General features: G+C 32.8%; 1 long non-coding RNA gene across 6 annotated transcripts; it reads right to left on the bottom strand.

The window, feature by feature from the left end:
- Nucleotides 1–331: 331 nt before the first annotated feature.
- LOC122027286 lies at nucleotides 332–6,211 on the bottom strand. Of its 6 annotated transcripts, XR_006124344.1 has the most exons (7): nucleotides 5,931–6,211; nucleotides 5,320–5,412; nucleotides 4,343–4,429; nucleotides 3,392–3,625; nucleotides 1,808–1,908; nucleotides 574–773; nucleotides 332–488 (listed from the first exon to the last, which is right to left on the bottom strand). It is a non-coding gene; the product is annotated as an uncharacterized LOC122027286 (long non-coding RNA). The 6 variants fall into 6 exon arrangements; XR_006124342.1 differs by having other exon boundaries at nucleotides 1,808–3,625; nucleotides 5,811–6,211; XR_006124346.1 differs by having other exon boundaries at nucleotides 1,808–3,625; nucleotides 5,884–6,211.
- Nucleotides 6,212–7,348: the final 1,137 nt, after the last annotated feature.

Here is a 7,348-nt window from a genome sequence, read left to right as displayed (position 1 = left end):
GTGCGTGTGTATATATATATATATAAATGGAATGTTGCTGCAAGATGAGTGAAACCAAACGTAACTATTAATTATAAGATAAAACACTTTGCGTTATCCACCCAAAGTTGGCCTGACAATTATGAAAAAGTGGAAGTAGACATCATCTTGTTTGCAAAAACTGAGTTAAACCTTCGGCTTTTGAGTCATCTTCTTTGCCTCGAGTATATTGGCTTATTTTCCATGTAATGCAAGGCCATAGTGCAAACAGAGCAACACAAAAAGCCATGATTTCGAGCCAATGTGGGGCATGAAGATTCAACGGAAATTAATTATATGCTTTGCAACTGGATCGCTCTTCCCATGTCCGTCCATAATAAGACCAATCCCTGCTTATTTGTCTCAATCAAGCTACTCCTTTGGATCTTGTACCCATTTTTTCCCACAATAGAACATGGAAGCATGCGCTCTTCTTCCAAAACAGCTGGTGTCCAAAGATCTATGCCTGCCTGGAAGAATGTAAACCCCACTCCCTCAATTTTTGACTGACATGACTCCGCCAGTCATGGAAGGTTGGAGAAAAACGTAACATACCACCATTACTGCACCAAACCACCTTTGCAGAATATAATCCCCCCTTGCTATAGGCCTTGGAATACATATGCTTGCGCCAAACACAACTAGCTGTCCCTACAAAGTGAAAGTGGCAAATACTATATAGTTTAAGCTTGGAAGTCATACATGTCATGCCCATTGTCTACCCACTCGAATGCTTGATGCTTGATGTCCATGGTCTGCATAAGGAAAAGGCAATTATTAAAGGACATTAATTCAGCATGCTTCATTCTCACAATTTTTAAATGTGTAACAGCATATAGTGATACACAATTTGAGTGGGGTAGGCGTGCCTCTGTAAAATGCGAGCCCACAAATTTGCCATAGCATAACATGTAATGTTGAAGCACCCAACTCTCTTGTGGCTTAAGAAAATATTCTCCTAGTCAATTTGTTGTATTAGTTAGTAATATAAATTAATTTGATTCTATAGTGTAACTATGACATGGATATTGAGTGGTAATAACGTAGCAATGATTATAGATTACTCTGTGGTGCATAAAGCTAAGTTATACCAACACAAATAAACCAGGGTTGAAATATGAAAAAGAAACGATAAAAACCTACTTCACATGTATTGAGGGGAATACATACTTGAAAAGATAATAATGCCAAAATGCTTGAAAGCATAAATGACAAGTTAAATATTAATTTGTAGTCTTGTAAAGTACCTTCTAGCATGTCAGAATCATATATAAAGGATTAATATTGCGTACCACTTTAAAAGAAAGATTACTTTGATTGTCAAATTGAAGCTACTCATAATTGCAAGCAATTGGAAGAATGAGAACTTTTGAGAGTTCCATCACTAGCATCACCTAATGCCTCTCTATTGTGGCAAGATTATTGTGAAAGAAAAAAAAAATCTGCTATAATCTTAAAATTATTGTAGATAGCTAATTTCATCGAATACAAATGTATCTCATTTTTGCGGGGTATTCCACCACAGAGGCATATTCGATGTAAGATTAATGACATTTAAGTCATCACAATTATTATTTGAGATGGCTGCAACACCATCACAGATAAATATTTAAGGATGGAATAATGAAAAAAAAAGTAAATTTAATTGTTTTTGATAACACAAAAAATCTATAGATAAAAAATAAACATTAATTTTTTTATTTTTTATTTTTATCAAAGCAATCGATCAAACTCAGTTGTAACATTCCGCTTAATTTGGACAAAAGCTAAATGGAAACTCTTTGCCTACTCTTTGTTAACTGCTCTTTCTCTGCCCATCTTTTTCCCAAGAGGAAAACACAACCATAAGGTCTCGTTGCAATGCATTGATCACCCATCCTAATAAGCCATCTGCCAGGTTTCAATTAAACCCTAGGATTACAACATACGCTAGACAGAACAAGGTTTCAAAAACTCCAAAAATGAGCTCTTAGCATATAGATAATGCTCGATTTATTTAGTAATGGATAGTTTAATAATTGCAGTTTATAGTAGGACTCACTAATCCAGGAAAGAGAGGTGAAAATAATCAAATTAGGTTCGAGTGATCCTCCATTTCTGTTCAAAGGCACTGCAAATCCTATTCAAAGAGCATGTTGCACACAAAGGGTATTCTTATCCTACAAAATCAAAATGATACCTTTAACTAGCAGTATCAGTTTAGTAATTAGAGATCCATTGATTACTGATATTTTCCTCTATAAACTGACGTTTGAGCAACATAGTTAATGACCATATATTATGATGTGATTCATCAGTGTTATGAACTCGATTAGTATTCAAATATGACATACAAAATCAAAAAACGATGTCAGTTTATATTTTTCCATTAATGCCAGCCATTTTGTTATCATTTTTAGATTTTTTATATTGTGGCCAGCTAAAACTTATGTCAGACTCATGCTACACTTGTTCTATGTTCACTCTTCAATAAAAAGCATGCCACAATCTATCTTCCACCTTTCGTAAAAAGCATGCTATGTTCTTTCTTCAAATTTCAGTAAAAAGCATTGAATATGCCAATAATGAAATATCAACGATCAAGAATTGATAACGTGTCATATGCTGGGGCCAAGCATGGTCAGAGGATTTTTTTTTAAAAAAAAATCACAATATATGTATAATGTTTTATTATTTTTCAGGAATTATAATGTTTCTTTTTCAAGAAATACATATGAACACGAACATGTAATTAATGCATTCCAGTTGTCTTAACACCCATAGAACTTGAATAACGCTATTACTGCCTTAACGCCTGTTATCTCTAAAATTGTGAACCAATGGATAATCTCTAAAAAAGCTGACTTGTGAATATAAGAGATGAGATTGAGAAACGAGGGATTGAGGTTGAAGAATTAGAGATAGAGGATTTTGACAGAGGAGAGTGGAGGAAGGGGAATATTTTTTGTATTTCTGGTTAATCATTTTAATGATAAAAATTATTATTAAAAATCTTCATAATGCTCTTTCTATCTATTTTTTAAAATATATTTTACATGGTACTAAGGGCATGCCATGGGAAAATAAGATATGAGACTGAGAGATGAGGGATTGAGGGTGGAGAATTAGAGAAGGAATTTGATAGAGGATGGTGGAGGAAGCGTAGGATATGTTTTTTGTATTTTCTAGAATCTTTAATGATAAAATTATCATAAGAAATCATCATAATGCTCTTTTTATCTAATTTTTAAAATATTTTACAGGATACTAAGGAAATACCATGGGAAAATAATGTCAGGTATAAGCTTGGATTGTGCTCAACACATGAGTGCAGAGACTAAACTTAGCCTGAGAGCCAAGTAGAACACAACAAATAGACAAATTGAACACCCACCTAGCACAAACTTGGTTGCTTATAATGTTGGGCACAACTCAACCCATTGAGGGTGGGGTTGGGTTGTGGGTTGCTCAACCCATTTGACACCTAAAATAGCATGTGAAGATCTTCTATCATAGAAAAAAACTTAGTAGTATAAAAAAAAAGACAACCCGATGCACGAAACTCCCGTCAATATAGGATTCCGGAGAAGAGTCGGACAACATTGGATGTATTGTAGACCGCCTTAACCTGCATTGTAAGAGGCTGTTATCGTGAGATTCGTGATTTAAGCCCGTGACCACAAGGTTGCACTAAAGCTCCCCTTCAAAAAAGATTAGTAGTATAAATGAGAGAAAAATACATTCCTCAAAATTCTAATTATGAGGTAAGTGTGTTTAAACCATTGTGCATAAAATTAATTGGTAGGTATATACATGCAGTTCATATTGATATAATCAGTTCTAAAAAGCACATGAAGATAATATGTGATCCAGGCATATAGCCATCTAGGCATTTCATATAAAAGAATGCTTTAAATAAGATAAGCAATTCATATAATATGTTCCTTCTTTCTTTATTTGCTGAAACTAAAACTAGTCTTAACATGGATTTTACCAAAATAGTGAATCAAGTAGCCCAAACAATGTTGTTCTGTGTCTATGTGGTGTAAGCTAACTACCAAATGAGCATAACCAAATAAACAGGAACTGCTTTGCATATACCAAATTGCAAATTGGCACTGCATATGCATTATGCAACATGATCCCTCACAACATACACCTGTGTTGCTTTTCACAATAACGAATATATTTGCCACCTAGAACAGTGAGTTCTTACCCACCCTCCTATTGATTCAACAAATATCATGCAGATATTTCAAAAAAAATAATGCAGCAATATCCAATAGTTTACATTATTTTGGGGAAAAAATTGTTGAAAAAATGTCAACATTAAATTGAGCCTCACAAAAATTATTGTTGCATGTTGAATGCCATGGGACTTGCTTGGTACAAATCATCAACGTATGATCTCTCTGTGAACCATTGCACCAACCTGAGAAGATATAGTTTTTCACTCATATGATGTAAAAAAAAAACAAACAAGGATAATCCCACAAAAGCAAGTATAGCATCAACACAATTAGACAAGTTTGGAATTTTTGCTGAAATATGAGAGAGACCAGCTAAGTCAAGACTTCAAGAATTGAGATGATGACAATTATAATTTTTTTTTTAAAATAAAAAATGGAAATAAGAAATCACTATTATTTTTGGAATTTATTGGCAAGTGACGAGTAACAAGGTTCTTTATTACATCAAGAAGCTTCTTGTGCTTAACAACAGCTGTTATGCTTAACTTTTACAACAATTGTGCTGCAACACTCAAGATGTGAGTATTTCAACAAAATTAAATGTGATATTAATGGAAAATCTTGATAATTAGCCAGAATACCATAGAAGTGCTTGAAAGCTCTTGGCATATGGACATATGGTTTAATTTTGAAAATAACACCTTTCTCTATTTTCACATGCAGAGCTTGCCGCCTACAACTTTAACTAAGGGACTATTGAATATTGCATGAAATGGCTAACATCATAGTCAGTTTGTGTGTCAATTTTTACTATAGTGGCAAACTCAAGCAAATATTTTAATTAGCATACGAACACAAACATTCCAATAGGTAAACATAGAAAATGAGCATCTAATGGTAACCAGAACTATTCCATCAGAATGAACAGCTCATGAGTGATTTTGAAATGGGCTTCTTGTGACAAGACAAACTATACAATTTGACGAAAATGTTTTAAGTGCACTTCTTAATGCTAAATCAAAATGTGTCAAATTATGATATAGATGGCAATAAAGACAAGGCAATTTCATTTGTCATAAGAAGATAATTCAAAACAGATAAAAAACACAACATCGGTAACAAATCAACTAACCAGGTGAATGATGTCAGGTATATAATCTGCAGGGTCGCAATCCTGCTTCTTCAGATAATTAGCATAGTCGTCTGAGTTCAGGATTTGCAAATTCTGAGACAGAGAAAAACAGTTTATTAAACAAACATGAACAATGAATGCTTTGCCTAATTGATCTTATGAAAAACAATTGAAATGAAACTATTTACTTCATAAACCTTATCTGTTTTCTTAAAAGTAAAACCAAATCGAAGGAAAATATAAATTTACTGTATGAGCAAATTCTTTTGCCTTCAACTAAACTATGAGAATTCACACAGAACATTTTATGTAGGAGCTCGAGCTCGAGCTCACTGACATCATCAAGGAAGTCACTGTCTAGTTCAAATCCACATAACGTCAAAAACTTTAACCACATTGCAGGAATAAAGGTAAACATCTAACAAAACCCTATCTCCTGCCATTTACGACGCTAAGGAATGGAAGATAAAACAAATCCTTTTACATCCTACCAGAACTTGGAGTATCAAACACTATCCAGAGAACAAAGCCAGAAGCCCTAGCTTTTCTTTCCCACTTTCTCACCTCAAGACAGGCCTTTTCGAGGACAAATACGACTCCAGACCACTTACTTCTGTCAATCGGAGCAACGATCGGGAGCCAGAGAATCAGGTCAAGGCCTCATTCCCTCTCCTATTTTCGTCGTTCTCATCTACCTCGACTATACACTCGATTTCCTATTCATCTGCTTCCTGTTATCCCCAGTCGAAGGCCTCGTTCTTCTCCACCTCAACCAGAGACGGTTCTTCTAGTCTCCTGTTCTTGAGCTTTCTCCTCTTTACTCCAAGCGTCCGAACCATCTCTACCCAGCGGCGATCCGTGGGCAAGTGGAGAAGCGGAGACGGGCGAGAGGGACGGCATGAACATTTTTTATATTAAGAAAAATAGAATGGAAATTCTTAAATACAAACAATTTGATTTTTATGAACATATTTTTTTTAAAAAAAATAGAAATATTTTTATAAAATATATATACTATAAATTGCAAATTCATATTCACATTTTCAATCCAAATTTTTAGAATAATTATTCATATAATTAACATATTCGATTTTTTAAAATACAAATATCATATTTTACTTTTACTTTTATAAAACATAGATTTATAAAAGAGACCATAAAATTTATATTTTATAATTTTTATACAAATGTATGAAATAGAAGATTATATAAGAAATACAAAATAAATTTTATTATTTGCCATCATGACTTTATATAGTTTTTCTTCATCTTAAATTTATACAACTAGAATTAAACGATGAGAATGGAAATGAATTCGTTCTATATTGATATTTCATAAAATGCTAAGAAACTATTGGCTCCATATATTAGCAATACATGTGCAAAAAATGACAACAAATGATTCTTGTCAAAATCAGTCACTTTAATGAAGATGAATTGTATCCCTAACTTTTAGACATACCATGCACGTCCTTGGAGTTATAGTATAGTGATAAAAATGCTTAGTTGTATATCAAATACTTATGATTCAATTTTTAATTATAATTTATAACTAAGGGATATTTAACTTCTAAATATCTCAATTTATTTTTTATAAAACTAGAATGATAACCCAAGACGGAATCCAGCTTGATTATTTTTTAATTTTTTTTAGAACGACCATACACTATTTTAATGCATTCAAATGGTCACTCTCAAGACAAAAATTACTTTTTGTGTGCTCATGTGTAATTAAGTAGAGTATTAAAGTACAAGATAATGATACCTGAATTACTTTATAAAAAAAACTAATAATAATAATGACAATACTAATAAAATGACATAACGTGTTATGAGATTTCACTTATATTCCAAGAAGACATACGATGCATCTCTTACTCAATTTAAACGAGATAATAAAGTAAACTTGTTTTATGAGTATTGTTGGTACAATTAATCTCTCAGTTGATCAAGTTCGATATAATTTAAGTTTGAGTTTTGATATTTAATCAATATATTAGTTGAAATTAATAAAAAAAAAATTTAAGTA

The sequence above is a fragment of the Zingiber officinale genome, chromosome 10A (genome assembly GCF_018446385.1).
Source record: "Zingiber officinale cultivar Zhangliang chromosome 10A, Zo_v1.1, whole genome shotgun sequence".
NCBI classification, from domain to species: Eukaryota; Viridiplantae; Streptophyta; class Magnoliopsida; order Zingiberales; family Zingiberaceae; genus Zingiber; species Zingiber officinale.
Note: the sequence above shows the minus strand (reverse complement) of the source record. Positions and strands in the feature narration are given on the sequence as shown.